A 19,363-nucleotide genomic window follows, 5' to 3' on the forward strand; every position below is an offset into this window, starting at 1 on the left:
AGAAAAGTGAAACATAAACAAACTGTTAGTAAAGTTAACAAACTGTATCTGTTAATGCACTATATTAATGTTATGTGACCTTTAATGTAGGAATTGTTATACATGTAAACCAGAGTGAAGGCTTACTCCAAACTTCAGTATATAAAAGCACACAAATAAATAAATAAATAAATAAATATAGTGGTGAAGCAGTGCATGGGAAAGCAGGCGAACAGGATCAAAATTCCACAGCATATTCACTTGTCTTTTTTCTTAGTCACTCTGCAGAATCTTTGGGTCTTATTTCTAATACTTTTTTTTTTTTTTTTTTTAAAGGAAATTGCATGCATTTGATCTTCTGGGCACATTCCTGGTCTTGCAAAAGGTCCCTTCGCAGATCACCCTTCCGTTGTGTAGCTGTAATTCCATTTCACATCTGCCAGCGTGAGACCCACGTGAACTCTGAGAAGGATCAGTGCTGCAATGCTCCTGCTTCCTTGCAAATGCTTCAGCAGGAGGCACTTTCAAACTCTCCCAGCATTAATATTTATGTAGATATTGTGATGGTTACTATAGACCTTGGGGGAGACTAATTGAAGGAACCACTGGGGGGGACCCGAGCTAGAGGGAAAGCCCGGGATAACCTCCAGAGCATAGGGGCCTATTTCAGACCATTCAAGTATATCCTGGGAGAGGAGCATCAGCCCACTCTCCCACCAGAGCATAGGGGCCTATTTCAGACCATTCAAGTATATCCTGGGAGAGGAGCATCAGCCCACTCTCCCACCAGAGCATAGGGGCCTATTTCAGACCATTCAAGTATATCCTGGGAGAGGAGCATCAGCCCACTCTCCCACCAGAGCATAGGGGCCTATTTCAGACCATTCAAGTATATCCTGGGAGAGGAGCATCAGCCCACTCTCCCACCAGAGCATAGGGGCCTATTTCAGACCATTCAAGAATATCCTGGGAGAGGAGCATCAGCCCACTCTCCCACCAGAGCATAGGGGCCTATTTCAGACCATTCAAGTATATCCTGGGAGAGGAGCATCAGCCCACTCTCCCACCAGAGCATAGGGGCCTATTTCAGACCGTACAGAAAAATGCCCGGGAGAGGGGCACAGCCCACTCTCCCACCAGAGCATAGGGGAAATCAGAACAGGAGACCGGCTACAGTTCCCAGAAAACAAAGGGGCTCTGGAGGGGAAGGTTCTGAGAGCTTTGGAGACCTTCCTGACCTTGCACTATTCAGCTGACTCATTGGATAGAGGATTCCAGGTTCATTCCAATAAAAAAGAGAATTTGCTAAAAGAAGAGGAGGGGGCAGGATGAGGAAGGAGCTCTAATAGAACCAGAGGAAAACGTAGGAGATGGAGGTGTTGTAAACTCCTGAGGGAAAACCAGAGGAGGTGGGCATGGAGGACTGGCGGTGGTGACCCCCTCCACAGGAAGGCACAAGTGGGGCGTTTGCAAATTAAAGTTTCTGGGAAGGCACTGCCGTGGGTGGATGTAGCTGCAGCTGAGGAGAAAGGGGAAGCTGTAACCCCACCCGCAGGCCAGGGAGGGTGGTGGTAGTGTGGTTTAGTTCCTCAGAACCAAGCCCTCAAGGCACAGTGGAGGGCTGGCATCATGACAGAGAAACTGTGTTGTGTTTTTAAAAGAAAAACTACTCTGCTACATGAAATATATGTTGCGTTTCCAAGGCAGAGACCTACTGGAATTTCCAAATCCTGAGAGCTGTATGAGTCAGGGTAAAATAGGATCTTATTCTCAGTTGCATATGGAATCCTGAATAGGGCCACTGTGGGAAGGAACAGGGTAAACACATGCAACAGAGGTCAGAATCTACCGGGGTACTTTAGAAGTTTATTCCTTCAAGCTGAACTCCTAAGCCAGGGTGATATTACCTTGACTCACAGTAGTGACACACTGGGAAGGAACAGGGTAAATTTGGGAATTAAAGGTCATAAGCTGCCAGGATCCTAAGGAAGCTACTTCTGGAAATCTAACCAGTCAGTGTTCTAGTCTCTCGTTTCCAAAGGGCTCAGCCGGGTAACATCAGGGGAAGGAACGGGGGCATTTGAGCTCTGTAGAAAAGTTACAGGCCAGCCCAGTGAGTCATGGCAATATGAAATAATGACCCGACAGCAATATAGGGAATCGTAATTGTCAACCTACATTATCTAAAAATCTTTTTGTTTTGTGCCAGAGAGTTTCTTATATTTCCATTCATTTCCTAAAGCAGTGCAGTGAGAAGTTCTCTCTTACACTACCAAAGCAGACTACAAAACATACGATTGTTTTAATGACCCCAGCAGCTCGCAGACAGACCAGCGCAGAGCAGAAAGAGTTCCTTCTGTTTATAAGTGGAAACATTCTTAATCTTTGATAAACTCCTCTAACATCAAGGTTGCACAACTCTGGCCCTTGCAGGCTGCAAACAGAGCTGGCGTACTCTGTAACCAAGCTTTATGAAAATGAACTTGTTTCTCAAACCACATATAAGCAAATCTAGCTGATGAATAGTCATGGTGGATATCTTGCAAATCGGGTCTGGTTTACAAGCCTTGAGCTGTGCACATCTGTCCTACATAGTCATCAGGTGTATCATCCGGTTTCCGTTCCTGGGGATGTCATGTCCCAGTTCAGTATTTTTTCCCACTATTGTAGAAGTCTGCAGGGACTCTTGCTTTTTTCAGGGATTCATGTAATGTAAGTTCTTCCAGAAATATGAGGCTGGAAGTTGCAGACTTTCCCTGGACACCATGGCCTGTCATCCCTTTGATGCTTAGCTTCTGCCCGTGTGTGTGAGATTTGGGGGATGGGAGGTAAGGAGAAGTGATAGATAGGGAAACCCTTATGGGTAAGACTTGAAGTGGGTGGGAGAAGTTATTTTAGTCCAAAGAACAGAATAGATCTGAAAAGGATAGGAATAGGATTGCAGTGCCACAACTTAACAACAGATTATATCTCAATGCTTGCATGTAGCACTAGCCATAGCAGCCAGTAGCCACTGCCAGGAGGCTAATGAGTGAGTTACTGGCTGCAGCCTAGTTTCAGTCTGCTGCAATTTGATGCTCTGGTCAGTGGCCAATGCATAGCAAATATATAATACTGCAATTGCAATATAATATATAAACTATATCAAATTATCAATTGTCAGTGACACTCACCGACTATTAATAATCACTATATCCTTCTTTGTTCTGTGGTCTGGGGCTAGCCTATAGCTATTAGCTCAATAAAGTTTAAAAAATAAATACCAAACTAATTTATTAACTTGTTTAATCTACTAGATTTATTATATCCTTCTTTGACCACAGGATCATCATGCCACTACCAGTACTCTCTGGAAAAAAACGTGGCACTAGTACTAGTGTTACTGGAAAGAACAGTCTGCCAGTCCCTAGCAAAAAACTGCGATTTTTTGAGAAGAGGATGTAGAAGCGCAAGGTTACTTGTTGCAGGGGAAGGAAGGAGCTAAATGTGAGGAAAAGGTCAAATTCTTAGATGAAAGACTGGTGCTACAGAAAGTCTTGGATGATGATGATGAAGCATAGCTCTCTGCTTCAATGGCAGGGGAGAAAGTCTGATACTTCACTTTCAATGCATATCCAGCATAACTCTCTGCTTCAACAGTAGGGGGAATGAAGAAAAGTGGATCTATATACAGACAACAACCAACAAGGACTGAATTACACAGTCTGGGTAAACAAATAAGCATGGGTGTAGCTTGCTTATTGCGGCGGTTACTACCCCTAACTAATTAAGCTAGATATTTCAGTCAGATGTAGTTCCAACACTGCTCTCTACATTAATGGTGGGAGTGGAAGGGAAATAGAACCAAAAGGTTACTAAGAGCCAAGAGTAACAGATAAGTATGAGAAAAACAAAAAGTGCGAAACTTGCTGGGCAGACTGGATGGGCCGTTTGGTCTTCTTCTGCTGTCATTTCTATGTTTATGTTTCTATAGGCAATACCTCTAATGCTATTGTATTGGAATCTGCTTTTAATAATTATGTCGGGTATTAGGGTAACATAGAAACATAGAAATGACGGCAGAAGAAGACCAAATGGCCCATCCAGTCTGCCCAGCAAGCTTCGCACTTTTTTTTTTTTCTCATACTTATCTGTTACTCTTGGCTCTTAGTAACCTTTTGGTTCTATTTCTCTTCCACCCCCACCATTAATGTAGAGAGCAGTGTTGGAACTGCATCTAAGTGAAATATCTAGCTTAATTAATTATGTTCACTTTCAATGCATACGTCAGACATATGCATTGAAAGTGAAGTATCAGGTTTATTTGGTTTGGGGTAGTAACCACCATAACAAGCAAGCTACTCCCCGCTTTTTTGTGAATGCAAATCCTTTTTTCCACATTTCCTATTGCCATTGAAGCTTAGAGCAATGTTCTAGTCGCATTAACTGTGTGTATGTTTATTGAATAAGGGTATTATCTCCAGGTAGTAGACGTCATTCCCGCGAGTCACCCACTCTTCATTCACGTCCTCTAGACTTTATGAATCCACAGTATTTATCCCACGCCCCTTTGAAGTCCTTCAGAGTTCTGGTCTTCACCACTTCCTCCGGAAGGGCATTCCAGGCATCCACCACCCTCTCCGTGAAGAAATACTTCCTGACATTGGTTCTGAGTCTTCCTCCCTGGAGCTTCAAATCGTGAACCCTGGTTTTGTTAATTTTTTTCTGATGGAAAAGGTTTGTCGTTGTCTTTGGATCATTGAAACCTTTCAAGTATCTGAAAGTCTGTATCATATCACTTCTGCTCCTCCTTTCCTCCAAGCTATACATATTTAGATTCTTCAATCTCTCCTCATAAGTCATTCGATGAAGACCCGCCAACTTTTTGGTCACCCTTCTCTGGACCGCCTCCATCTTGTCACTGTCTCTTTGGAGATACGGTCTCCAGAACTGAACAGAGTACTCTAGGTGAGGCCTCACCAAGGACCTGTACAAGGGGATAATCACTTCCCTTTTCTTACTCGATATTCCTCTCTCTATGCAGCTCAGAATTCTTCTGGCTTTAGCTATCATCTCGTCACATTGTTTCGCCGACTTCAGATCATTAGACACTATCATCCCAAGGTCTCTCTCCTGCTCCGTGCACATCAGCCTTTCTCCCCCCATCGAATACAGTTCATTCGGATTTCCACTCCCCATATGCATGACTCTGCACTTCTTGGCATTGAATCTCAGCTGCCATATTTTCGACCACTCTTCCAGCTTCCTTAAATCCCGTCCCATTCTCTCCACTCCTTCCAGCGTGTCCACTCTGTTGCAGATCTTAGTGTCGTCGGCAAAAAGACAAACCTTACCTTCTATCCCGTCCGCAATGTCGCTCACAAAGATATTGAACAGGACCGGTCCCAACACCGATCCTTGCGGTACACTGCTTAAAACTGCTCTCTCTTCAGAGAGAGTTCCATTTACCATCACACATTGTCTTCTGTCCGTCAACCAGTTTGCAATCCAGGCCACCACCTCGGCACTCACTCCTAAGCTTCTCATTTTATTCACCAGTCTCCTGTGTGGGACCATATCAAAAGCTTTGCTGAAATCCAAGTAGATGACATCAAGTGCTCTTCCTCGATCCAATTCCTTGGTTACCCAGTCAAAAAAGTCAATCAGATTTGTCTGACAGGAACTTCCCCTGGTGAATCCATGCTGCCTCTGGTCCAGCAATTCTCCCGACTGTAGATAGTTCACTATTCTCTCTTTCAACAGTGACTCCATTACTTTTCCCACCACCACCACCCTCTTCTCTGGGGAAGTATTAGGATCCATGTGCAGTCAGCCTTGGATATACTGTATATGTGACCTTGGTCAAGTCTCTTCACCCCCTATTACCTAGGGTAAAAACTTAGGACCTGCAGAATAGGAGAAAAGCCTTAGTTATTCAGGCCCATAGACTGTAAATCCTCTGGGGTTAGGGGATTTCCTAAAGTACCTGAATGTAATCTGTTTTGAAGTGGCTGACCTGTCATGAAAGGTGGAATATAAGTCAAAAATTAAATTAAAATAAATTGGTGGTATTACAAAAGATGCTCAAATCAGATCAATTCCAGTCCTTGAGAGCCACAGACAGGAATAGGTATGATTTCAAGGTGACCTCTGTGAGGTGTAGTGTTGTTCTGCAAAAGCAATTGAGTTTTGCATAATTTTTCATGTGAAATTTAGCTATGTGAACATAATAATGGGCTGTTTTGCATAATTATGCACCATATCTTATTTTTCATAGGTTTTGCATTGTGCTTTGCAAAAGTTAAATTATGCATTTTTTTTTCACGTTGACACTTTTTTTTTCAAAGCACAGTGCAATTTCACATGCCAGCTTCAAGGGAAGGGATCGAGGGTAAACTATTTGCAGTTGGCAGTTACCAAACTGGAACCAACCCAACCCTGGCATGATCCAGCAACTATCTTGGCTTCATGAGCTGGAAGTTGAGATGCTTACTGTTGCTGACATCTGGGATTGGCAGTCTATCCTGCTAAAGGTATGCACACAGAAACAGTGTTGTGGTTATGTTCCTGGGATTAACAGGAATTAGATCTCCTTTATGGGACTGTCTGGGTACTTGTGATACCTGGCTTGGCCACAGTGGAAAGCAGGATGCTGGGCTCGCTGGACTTTGGTCCGACCCAGCATGGCATTTTTTATGTTCTCCCTTTGACTGGGGAAACTGCTTTCTGATTACTTATAGAGCTGAGAGTAGAGGTCTCTGTCATACTCCATTTTTATTTTCTAGAGTTTATTCCCCCCCCAAAACAGCTGACGGCTGCCACATCAAGCAACATTCCCAATGGAGAAAATGCCCACGCAGAGGGCTGTTAAAAGAAAAACATAATAGGCTGCGGAGGGCGATGCCAGCTCTAGCCTGCTGCTACCCTGTCGGTCTCTTATAGAATGCCCTAACGTCACCTCCTCACTGCCTATACTTAATAAAGGAGCAGCAGAAGGGGAGATCTAGGAGCTAGCATCAGGCTGTATAGAACATTTCTCCTAAAAATCATTTGGCAATTGGCACAGATCAGGTGTCTTTTCTGAGATATTTTATGATTATAGGGGAGAAAACATCATTGTTTTGCCTATGAAACTTTCAAATGGTATCTTTTTTTTTTTTACTTTATTATTTTTTAACAAATGGTATCACTTTTGGAAAAGTACAGAGCGTTCAGGCAATATCCTGGAAGTACTGTGCTGAAAGCAAAGCCCTTGAGGTGGGAAGAGATGATGGGAAAATGTCTTGGGTACAGGCTTTGCCGTCTCCATTTTCAAGACTTTCTCTAACGCACGACCTTCGTGAAAGAGCCAGATAAAAATCACAGCATGTGATGGCAGGTGAGGACAGTTAGGTTCATCTGTTTTATCCCACTTCATGCCTGCTGCAATGCCAGTCTGTGGCCCTCAGCTGATTTCTGGCTTTGCCCTCACTTCTTTGGAACTAGGGATGCTCTGTGCTTATCCAACAGAGGCCGTATGTACCGGTCTCATGCATATTCATTGCAGATGTGCCACAAAGCCAGGACAGCTTGGGGAACCACCGTTCTCCAGCGATCTTTCCTCTGACACGGGTGCCCTTCTCGTGCCCAACGCATACCTTTAAATGTCTCCCATAGCCCTCGTCTTGCTTTTTCCTCCAGGCCAGGGATACTCAATCCCATCCTTGGGACACACCCAGCCAGTCAGGTTTTCAGGATAACCAGACTGAACAGGCACAGGATAGATTTGCACACACAATGGAGGGAGTGCTTGCAATTGTAACAGATATATATTTAGTGTAGAGATCCCGAAAACCCCCTTCTCTAGCATGGACAGATTTATCCCAAGCGTAAGTACCTGTATTGTGTTTCGGACTTATACCTCTTTGCTAACCTCTCTCTATCCTTTTGGAGGTACGGTTTTCAGAACTGGACCCATGAATAGCTTGTAAAGACTTTTTTCTGCTGCTTATGCTTCTAGGGACCCCAGCATGATGCTGGCTTAGGACCCCACCTTATCACACTGCATCACTAACTTGATATCAGTCCTCATCACATTGCAAGTTCTTTGCCCAAGGCTTAAATGCCATTTCTGCACTTAGACATTACTTCATTGGGAGATTTTTTTTATATTTACTTAAAACCAGGGTTCAAATCCCACTGTCCCTCCTTGTGATGGGCAAACTTCACCCCCCTCACCTCAGATACAAACTTAGATTGTGAGCTCTCTGAGGATAGAGAAATACCGACAGTACCTGAATATAATCTGCATTGAAGTGCTGAAAAGCTGAATTCAAATTAAAGATACTTATACTAGCCTGCATGTACTCAAGCACCTGGTCCTTGTATCATAGCAATAGCAAAAAATAGTGTTTCTTCCTCAGTTTAATTTGAGTGCCTAGTCCATCACTCCAAACTGGATCACACTGAAATTTAAAACTATGACATACAAATTTACAGTGAAGGGGACAGATAAAGTTATATAATGAGTCTGTTTATATCAGGAATAGTGAGGTTAAGATACATTAAAGCTCCAAATCTGACCGACATTGCTCGAGTTATAACTTACGGAAAAGCTAACTTCCCAACATACAGGATCATAAAGTATGGAATATTTTCAGCTGATGGACTTTTGGTGCCAGCAGATTAGCAAGTAATCATTTGTATCTTGCAGCTGGAAGGGAAGCAAAGCCCACAGCTTTAGAATTATTTAAACGCATCAAAAACATTGGACCTGCTTTCCAAAAGCATTTACACGCTTAAAACTGGGTTTTACATATGTAAATGCATTTTACCCTTGCAGGTGGGCTTTTGGAAAGTGCTACAATGCATGCCATTGAACTGTCACTAGCTTTTACCTGCATTAAGCGCACTTAACACGGGTAAAAGGCTTTTGAAAAGTGTTACAGTTACATGAACAAGTGCAAATCCTTTGAAAATTCACCTGTTTACGTTTGAGTGGTACCACTGAACCTGCATGAGAGACAACTTGCATCCTGTAAGAAAGAAATTTGTATTGCATTGTCACAGCAGTACCTTAGGATTGATCAATCTTATGTAACCTGCTAATAAATTAGAATCTTCTGAAGCACAGCGGGACTGAGAGATCCTTCTTACCTTAGTGGCTGCAGGTACGACCCATTGCTACTATTAACTACTGCCCATAGCCAGACATCCAGTCTGAGCAACTGTACTCCTACTGAAGGCACCTTCCTTCTATTTCTATAAGGAGCTTTGGATTTGTTGGCACAACTAATAAAGTGACACTTTTTAATGAACTTACATTTACCACAAAATACATTTTATTTTTAGTTATAACAAATGAAGCGGCATATTACATTGATACCAACTATGGAACATTAAAGGGGAAAATCTGAAGCAAAACAACTAAATGTAATAAGGTGAGGGCAGCATCGACACACTTCTATAGATCTGAAACATGGGTTATGTATAATAAAGGTGGCAGCAGGATTCAAGCAGCAGAAATAAAGCTTTTAAGATCAGTTAAAGTATGTAAGCGACAAGAGAGGACCAGGAAGGAAGATATCAGAACTAAAGATGTATTCTAGGAATGAGAAACTCAAATATCATAGAGAAGAATGGCTAGATGACTGTTTTATTAGGTGAAAAAAATGTCAGCATGTATGTGATAAGTACACAGGCTTTCTGCAGCATACTGTGCTTCTACCAGAGTTTTTTATTGTACAAATGTGAATTGTATTAGCAATAAGGATACAAGATTTAAAAGTAATTTAAACTTATACAGTCCTATTGTGTACTATTTGATTTCTCCATTTAAAAAAGATCAGATTTTGGATACCCAAGTCATTTTTAATTCCTTGTCTCTTGAGGGATGCGGGTGCAGATCACCAGGAATCTATTAAGATGGTAAATCAATATATAATCATTTGCTACCTTGCATACAAAGACTGATTATAGATTAGTACTATATGCTCAGCTTGTGTCATAAGTTAATTACTGTACAGCTTTATTATTTTATGGGACTTCCTTTGCAAAAATATTCATAGACTACAGATCATCCAAAATAATGCTGCAGATAGTTTCTGGTGAGGATATGCTGACTTACAGTGGTTGCTCATAAATTCATATCACATTGATTTTAAAATTCTTAGCTGGCATTTAAGGCCCTTCTATCTGAAAGGGCAATTTTGGTATGCACCTGCTAGGACATTTAGGTCAGGCAGGCAGCTCCAGTCCTGGAGTGCCACAGACAGGTCTCATTTTCAATGTGCGTGATAAATATGTATGAGATATCTGCATGGAGTGCCTCTATTGTATGCATAGATAATCTCATGCATATTGGGTGTGGATATCCTGAAAGCCAGATCTAGTGGTGGCATTTATTTATTTATTTATAGGGTTTTGCAGGCAGGCAGGCAAAAGCCTTCTCAAGCATTGCATCTGGGCTTTAGAATTCATGTCCCAGGGCAATTAGCCAAGAGTTAAATTATTTGACGTTCAGAAGCCTTCTAAAGAGGAGGCTATTAAAGTATGTATTCAGTTTAATTATTAATATTGCTATCCCTTTTTGCTCACATTCAGTTATTACTGAAACTCTTTCCTCCTTCAGCAAATGCTACAGTGCCATCTTGTATAATTTAAAATCTATTTTGCTATGTTTAGTTTTTCAGTATAGAAAGCTAAAGATGAAATCAAAGGTATTTCACACTTTATTAAACTGAGAATGAGCCATTTATAGTCCAATAAACTAAGAATGAACAAGTGATTTAAATATATCTGTAGGGAACCTTTTAACTGGGGAGGTTCAATGCAGAAATTAGTGAAGAAAGATTTAGGATTTGCTCGCCCCCGTGGGAGCTGCAGCTGATGTGTTCTGTTTATTATGCTCAAGCACCATCAGTCCTTGTGGATTTTAGTTTGGCTTTTTAGACACAGGATGGGAGAAAAGTCTTAGGAAATCAGGTACACGAGGTAATGGGAGAGTGAAGTGCCTTGCTCAAAGTCACATGGAGCAGCAGTGAGATCTGAACCCTTGCTTCCGTGGGTTTTAGCCTGCTGGCTGCTACTCTGCTCTCAACTTCTCTTTTCCTACTATTGCCCTCTCTCTTCCATGTGCATTGTTGCAAGGGTTATAAGCATGGGACTGCTTCGTACAGATTATACCACTTGTTTCATATTCAGTATTTGTGCTGATCAGTAACTCTCTCTAAGGGTGCTTTGAGAAAGTTTTCTATAGAGCCACACTAGTTTGGTGGTGGTGAAGAAATAAAGATAAATGCAGCACAATGAAACTGCACTGGTCAGATTTATAGAAACAGCCAAGGCTGCTGAAATGCTAAAAAGTATGTTAAAGATTAGCACTGAGTTTCAGTTCCGTCTTCTGGGCTTAATTTACAAGAAATCATGCGACTTACAAGAACCTTCTTATGACAACCAATTAGGAAAATGTTATGCAAAAAACCATACTCATTAGGGCATAAGAGAGGCAGTAACATATTTAATGGAGTGTAACAGCTCTGCATTGTTTGGTAAGCACTGTTCCTATTATAAGATATAGTAAGTCTCAAATTTACTGGCTTTTGGTATTCAGTGTTTACTAGTGCCCATCAAGCTGACTGTAATCTGCTTTGGGCTTTTAAAGATTGGATATTAAGTTAGAATAAATACATTTATGACTGTTCCTTTTTACATTTCAGTACATTGGAGCTGCTAACTCAACCACCCTTTAATTCTTATTTTTTTTTTAAGATTACTCATCTTTTGCATACCACCTAGAGTGTCCAGCCTGATGTTATCTGCAGTAAGACAAATTTTCACTATTAGTTCCTCTACAATATGGTTTATGAAAATATTGAATAGAACTTACCTCAGGACTGAGGCATTCCAATCGGCACCTTCCTCTCCTTTGGAGTGAGTGAACTGCTTCTCACCCACCAATATCTAACCCCCAGGCTACCCATCTTGTTAAGGGATCTCTGCTGTAGAACAGTATCAAAGGGATTACTGAACTCTAAGAATGCAACAACTCTTTCTTCTGACCCTGCATCACCCAAAGAAACCAATCCGATTTATTAGACAAAACATCCCCCTGGTGAATCCTTTAAGCTGCTGGCTATTCTATCATTTGTTTAATAAGTTAATATTCCACTGATCTACAAATTCTCGGCATATTATATCAGCACATACACAGTTAAAACACGACAAAGCAAAACAATATTAGCAATATAAAACAAATACAAGAGAAAAATTCATACAAGCACAACATTAGCAACAAAAACAAAAAAATCAGCGTTCACAAGAAGCAGAAGATGCTATCTAGTATATGCCGTACCGAACAAGGGTGTTTTCAGCAATTTCCTAACACGACATAAGTCTGACTGTACCCTAATCTCATCAGGCAAGCTATTCCACAGACTAGGGGCGGCAACAGAAAACTTTCTATTTTGGGACATAGCAAATTTAATGGACTTATGAGATGGTTTCTCCAAGAGATTTTGTGAAGCAGCAAGCAACCCTTAACGGAGTGATACTTCTGAAAAGCAGAACAAATACATTGTGCAGCAAGGTTATAAGGGGCTTTAAAGACTAGGCATAACCCCTTAAAGTGAATGCGACTAACCACAGGCAGTCAATGTAAAGAAGCCAAAACTGGAATAACGTGCTTGCAAAATAAGGTACCTATCACTAGGCACGCTACAAAATTTTGGATTGTAAAAATTTAATAGAAGATGCAGATAAGCCTAGGTAGAGAGATTACAATAGTCCAAAGATCAGAGAACCAAAGCTTGTGCAACAGTAAGAAAATCAGAAGAGCACAGAAATGTCTTCACAGAAAGAAGCATGCAAATTTTGAAAAAGGAAGATCTGATTAAGGAATTGTTACTGAAGTGTGAGAGAGGAATCCAAGGTAGGTTCCCAGCATGTGAGGAAATCAGGATAGTCTGACCCTCACAGCTCAGAGATGGAGGAAAGCCAGCCACCTCAGACCTGGCCATGAGCAGGATTTCAGTTTTCATATTAAACTCCTCACCACCAAGGACAAGTTAACTAGCATGTACTCGTCAGCCTCCATCTTGCCCCCACTTTTGTAGGGAGGGGCTATAACTGCACATCCCCTTTTTCTTTGGATTCATTCCTCACGATGCTGAGATTTGCCTCTAGCCCTACTGCTATGTTCACTTCCAGTTTTAACAGTCCCCTCTAGAGACTTTTCTAGAAATGAAGAGTCCACTTCTCTACTGTTCGTATTGCTGACGTTTTATTCTAATTAAATGCACATTCATACAGAATTTTTTTTTTAAAGGGACAAATCAATTTCCTCCTGCTTCTTTGGGCTTCCAGCTTAATTGGAACAGGCCCCTACTGGGTTACGGCACAATGAGATTTTATTTGCAACTACCTGGGGCTTTTGCTCCACATTTTATAACTCACTCCTCCATCTAACCCAGACTCCTTAGCTAAGGGCTTTGGGAGCTCAGTCCACAAGCAATCCGAGTCTGGCTATTAGATGTCACTAACACAGAATGGTGGGACTCCCTCCAGGGGAGGCTGTAAGCTCTGCCTCCACCGCATCACCAGCCTTGACCAGTTTGAGGAGCAGAAGTCGCTGGGCCAGTCCCATAAAGAATTCTGTAATAGATGACATGCAGGATAAAAGAGAGACACAGCACTAAAACGTCAAAGTTTTGTTGTGGATGGATAATAGCTTCATGGTGTTTCCTTGAAAATGGCTGAACGTGCAGGTCAGGGTTGGTAAAGTTTCAGATATGGTTCAGTAATAAAAAAATGAAGATCTTCATAAAAATATGAATGTGCCTTTCTGAAAGAGAAAAGGTGCTTGTTTACAGGGCTTGGTGCAAGGCTGGTCTTCTCTCTTAGCCCTGCAAAATGAAAGAGAAAGTAGTTAATTGAATTTTAAGAGTCAATATTTATTTTACTATGCACAAGACTGTGACTATTACAAGAAAATTATACCTTTCACAATGTCATACTCAAGCCTTGTGATAAACTCAGGTGTTCTTCAAAACCAAAACCATGTTTGCTTTCAAAAAGTTCATTTCAATAAATTTTACACAACCCTATCGCCCAGAACTTTCTAGTGACTGCTCAAATTTTACTCTTGTGGGATGCAGCCCCCCTGTGCATTTCTTCCCTCCTACCCCGAATAATACAACAGATTACATAATGCAGCTTCATTCCCTTTCTGTGCAGTTTCTTGGCTCCTCTTCCTGCAGCCTTTTCCCTTCTATCTTCTTTCCCCATCAGAATTCGCCTTCTCTCTACAAAGGCCCCTCCTCTTCACTGGAGCCTTTGGCCCCAGATGAGGATCCAGCCTGCAGCAGCAAAGCTGTTAAAGGCGTTCACATTTAGCAAGTAGGATTCTTGAGGACTGCTTATACTTTTCATTACATGTATTATACCACAGATTTAAATAAATGAGCTATCCAATTGTTTTAATTCTTTAAAATGTCACTAAAAAACATACACTACTGCAACTGCATGCAAAGATGGAGAACGACAGAACTCTCTGTTTAGAGAAAAACCTAATAGCTGTTGACCCTGGAGAATCCAGTTTTCTACCACTGAATCCACTGAACAGTTGTAGCAGTTTTTAGTGATCAACAGAAACTCTATATTCTGCAATCAATATCTTACTGCTTTGCATTTCTCTCCTGTTGATTGATAGATAATGGCATGGGAATAGCCATTACCTCCGTGGCAACAGAACTGTGAGTGTTGGAGGAACATTGCACATAATCCTGCTAATACTTGCACAGTCATGCCTCGGCTTCCTCCTGAATAGGCTCTCTCTGCGAGCCTTAAACACCCAGAGTACAAACAAAGGGCAATGCTAAGGCTGCAGATACTGGAATAAATACTGATCCATCCTTTCTTTCTCTACTCCTCCTGCCACAAAGGATGCATGGCACAGTCTGCCTGGGATGAAGGTCAAAAACTAGTACTGTGATTAAAAAAGCATGAGACAGAGGATTCTTACCAGTGGGAAGTAAAGGTCAAGCTGGAACCTACATAAGGCCTATGATCCAGCAGCAGGTAGGAAACATAGAAAGTCAATGGCCCTTGTTCCTTTGGCCATTATTACAATATTGTGTAAAACACTCATTCATTTAATTGCTGACTAAAGAGGCAGAATTTGATCAGAATTAAATGATTTTAAATATCAAGCCAGTATATGAGCACAATGTTTTTTTTGAAGTGGGGATATCCCAAAATGATAGTCGGGAATGCTTACAAAAGAGTGCATTTCTCAGATTGCACCAGTCTGTTGCAGTGTAAAGCACACAAAGACCAGTCCAGATTAGTGTGTATTTTATGGTATAGCACCTTCGATCAAAAAACACTGGCACATATTGAACAAGTCATGTAATGCCATGTTCAAGTATCCCCTATTAATAGCCTATTCTAAAGAGCTTAATATTCGTGATTATGTTGTGCAATCATCCGTCAAGTATGCCACTGAATCATACGATCAGGAGTTACCAATAAATCACAATGCTGACAAGCTTTATGTATGTGCAGTCATACAAGCAAGTCAGATTTAGGAATATCCAGTACCACACATCAAAGTTAAAAGAAACATATCTACACATTGTACATCAACTATGTAGTTTATGCTATAATCTGTCTCCAAAGATGTACGTTGGATGTACCGTGAGAGCCATTTGCATTTGTTTAATAGAACTCTGAAGTTGTTTGCGTACCTAAAAGTCTGAGCCCTGATCATGCAACATCGTTTAGATTTACAACATGACTTCTCATTCCTCCATTGGACAGTAAGAGTGGCTTGTGCAGACATAGGATGAAACCAGCTGGCGAAACTAAACTTTAGGGAGCAACTGTGGATATATAAATTACAAACATGGTCCTTCAGGGTCTAAATGAAGATTTGGACATGTGACTTTGTTTTTTCGTCATTTTTCATGTAATGATTTTGGACTATCATAATATTACGGCAATTGGCATATTCTTTTTTACTTACACAGCAGTTCGCGTTTAGTTTTTCTGAGTGGTCTAGTTTTAGGTTAATAGCACCTCTATTTAAGGTCATTTCCCTGTGGCCAATGTGCATGCAACCAGAGAGCCTTAGACCAGCTAAGCAGAGTTGTTTTGAACACCCCTGATGAAGAAGTGAATCAAAATGTAGCCATTAGTGGGTTTTCTGTATCCTGGGTCCTTCTAATTGAAAGTTTGTCAACTAGAGATAATTTAATTATTGCTTCAGTTAAGGATCCTGTTGGTGTAATTCCCACAGTGAAATACATTCTGTTTCTACATTTTAAGGTCACGTTGTTTGATTTAAAGACCAATTGTTTAACTTTAATTGCAAAGAAAATATAAGAAGCATTTTTCATACAATTGAAATAAGGAGATGTGATTTATAACAAGGCATTAGCACTTAAAATCAGTAGTGCATGGCCTATGTATGTCATTGTCACCTCATTTCATTTTATTAAAAATTCATTTTTGGTTGCAGTTTAAGAAGTGATCTATTTAATTCACAAGTCAGTTTCATGTGATCTTTTGTGTAACAATCATGTATTGTAACTATATATTGCCTCCCATATATAAGAAAAATAAGTTAATAAAAACGCCTTTTCTCACTTTAGATGTTTTCAGTAGCAGTGTTGCCAGATGGGCGGTTTTCATACCCAATTGGGCTACTTTTCAATGAGCTTGTGCAGGAAACTTTTTATTCATTTGGCTGTGGGATTTTGTGCTTTTTTTTTTACACTTGGGCTTCTTTTTGGGCATCTTCTGCTTGGTCTCTGGAAGCGCTTTTGCTGATGCATCACCAGCTACTGCCCGGCTTTTTAGCTAGCTGTAGACTGCAAGAAAGGTTTGTATCTAGAAACAATGTTGTACTCAGATGAAATAATTTAAAAGTGGTAAAACATTTCAAGCATCTTTATTGTCGATACTATTAGTATTTTTTGTTTCAGGACTGAGCCACACTGACTGAATGCTACTGGGGAGAAATGGGCCAGTTTTAACAGGCTGGTGGTGGAACTTGGTTCATACACTCACGATGGCATGAACTGTAACTAATGGGAGTGTGAAGCCAACTGTGCCCCTACCACCAAATGCTCTAGAACAGAGCTTCCCAAGCAGCGAGTTGGGTTTTCAGGATTTCTACAATGAATATGCATGAGATAAATGTGCATATCAGGGAGACTCAGTATATGCAAATTTAACTCATGTATATTCATTGTGGATATCCTGAAAACCCGACTCGCTGAGGGGTCCCCAGAACAGGTTTGGGAAGCCCTGCTCTAGAAGCTAGTACTGAATCAGCTCCCCTTTCCACCCCTCCTATATGCTCTCCCTATTGGGTGGGAGCCCTCTCTCCAACTAAGCAATCAAACTACTTCTATGCATTTAAACTTACTCAAAAGTCAGTGAAGCTGGTTTTAGTTGCTGAATTCAATATTTTAGTTTGTGCAGAATTACAAAAGGTCCATAGGTTGCAAAGTTTGGAGATATGCCCGTGCATTTGAAAGGCAGAATGATGATACTGGAGATTTGAAGGAAAAAAAAAAAAGTTAGTGTAGCTTGATTATTGGATATATGGAGAAACTGCTTTGTGTATAAGATGACATTTTCACACTAACTTAAAACTAGTCACAGATGTATTTAGTCTATTAAAAAGCGAACAAGTCGTAGGCAATACCTTATTTTTTCCCTACTTAACAGAAAATATATCTTGGTCACTATAATTAGGGACCATCCTTTTCAGTTGTATGCTGATTTCCACATTTCCCATTCCCCCCTTGATTTTTAAGAGCAAAAAAGAAAACTCCAGCAGAGTGAAAGGAACCAGGGCACCAGCACAGGATCCCATTATCAGACAACCTAGATTTCTAGGATTTTCTAGCCTTTTTAAAACTTTTTAATATCCATAGGTATTTTTGTCAGTGTCTGCATGCAATGCAGGACTGTCTAGAATCTTGCATAATTAAAACTTTTTTCACAATTGTTTAGTTTTGGGCTAGATTTTGTGACTGGGCTATAAAAACATTTTGGCATCTGGCAACACTGGTATTGTTTTAGATACTATTTAGTTTTTGTGTTGGTTTGTTAAGGTTTAATAGTTACATCAATATTTTAATTGTATGTTATACTTTATTGGATGGTCCACAGTCTGTTCAGCCTGTTTTCCGTCAAAACCGTTATATGGAATTTAGTTTATTTAATACCTATTAATAATGTCAATGTAAAGCCTGTTGCTAAGTTATTGTTAAATGTAAACCGCAGTGATGTATTTCTTTACATACTGCGGTATATAAAAACCCTTAAATAAATAAATAAATAAATAAATAAACAAACAAACACTGGTAGGGATGTATAGCCATTCTTTGATTTCATTTTTGGGGGAACACCAAAAACAAAACAAATAAAAAAAAATAAATATGAATTATTTCTGGGCTGCACATTCCAGGTTTGTGTCTTTTTTTTAAAGATATAAATATATTACAATTATTTGTTCCCTTAAGTTAAGGTTAGAAGCTGCCATGCTTTGCTTCCTCTTTCTGCTCAGCACAATTTATAATATTTTTAACCTCTCTGCCCTTCTCTACTTGTTCAGAAAAAAAAAACCCAAACATTTTAAACAAGTATAGCTACAAACTTAAATAATTAATACATGCACTAATGACAAAACTAGATGTTAAAAAAACTACACACTGAAGTTATTTCATCCTCCATTGCCTCAGAATCAGACCGTAAGCCATGTGGGCATAGGGAAATGCCTGCAGTATCTGAATATAACCTACTTTGAAATGGCCGATTATGAAAGGCGGTAAAAAGAAAACACCCATGACTTCTGATAATACTTGGTGCATCAGACTGTATAAATTGGATTTCCGCTGCAGTACTGGGCCAAATCCACATCCAAAGGGCAGAGCCAGTAGCTCCCCTAATCTTACTCTCCAAGGGCTCAGAACCGCGCCTTTCACAAGCTTTACGCTTCAGAAAGATGCACCAGTAGGGCAGGACGCCCAGTCCTGCAGGGCTCCGGAGGCACGGCCGCTACACCCAACAACTCGCAAGCATCCCCAGCTTTATTTTCGTCCCATCCCCTTGCCCAAAGCTTTTCAAAAGCAGAAAATCTAGCAAACGAAAGCCTACTACGGTATTACATAGGAGCTCCCTCCACCAACCTCGCACGCGTCCAACCAAAAACTGAAAATTACACGCGCGCTGCTAAACCTACGGAATCTCCAATACTCAGGACAACCGGAAGTGACGAAAAGCCCAGCATTGACCCCCAGGAAGCAGTTTTTGTCGCCTCAACTCGTACAATAAAGTTTTTTCCACCCCCACCCTCCTCCCACTTTCGTTTCCTTCCCTTAATATTCTTTAACCTGTGCGTCCGGAAATCGGCACG

At 40.8% G+C, this 19,363-nt stretch overlaps 1 long non-coding RNA gene and 1 other non-coding gene across 3 annotated transcripts; both read right to left on the bottom strand.

Annotated features, from left to right (window-relative positions):
* Positions 1-12,064: 12,064 nt before the first annotated feature.
* On the bottom strand, positions 12,065-19,311 carry LOC115089690. 2 transcript variants are annotated; one of them, XR_003856207.1, is made up of 3 exons: positions 19,190-19,311; positions 17,366-17,491; positions 12,065-13,838 (listed from the first exon to the last, which is right to left on the bottom strand). It is a non-coding gene; the product is annotated as an uncharacterized LOC115089690 (long non-coding RNA). The 2 variants fall into 2 exon arrangements; XR_003856206.1 differs by having other exon boundaries at positions 19,137-19,296.
* Positions 14,556-14,824, bottom strand: LOC115091404. Its single transcript, XR_003856706.1, has one exon.
* Positions 19,312-19,363: the final 52 nt, after the last annotated feature.

This window comes from Rhinatrema bivittatum, chromosome 4 (genome assembly GCF_901001135.1).
Source record: "Rhinatrema bivittatum chromosome 4, aRhiBiv1.1, whole genome shotgun sequence".
In the NCBI taxonomy this organism is placed as follows: domain Eukaryota; kingdom Metazoa; phylum Chordata; class Amphibia; order Gymnophiona; family Rhinatrematidae; genus Rhinatrema; species Rhinatrema bivittatum.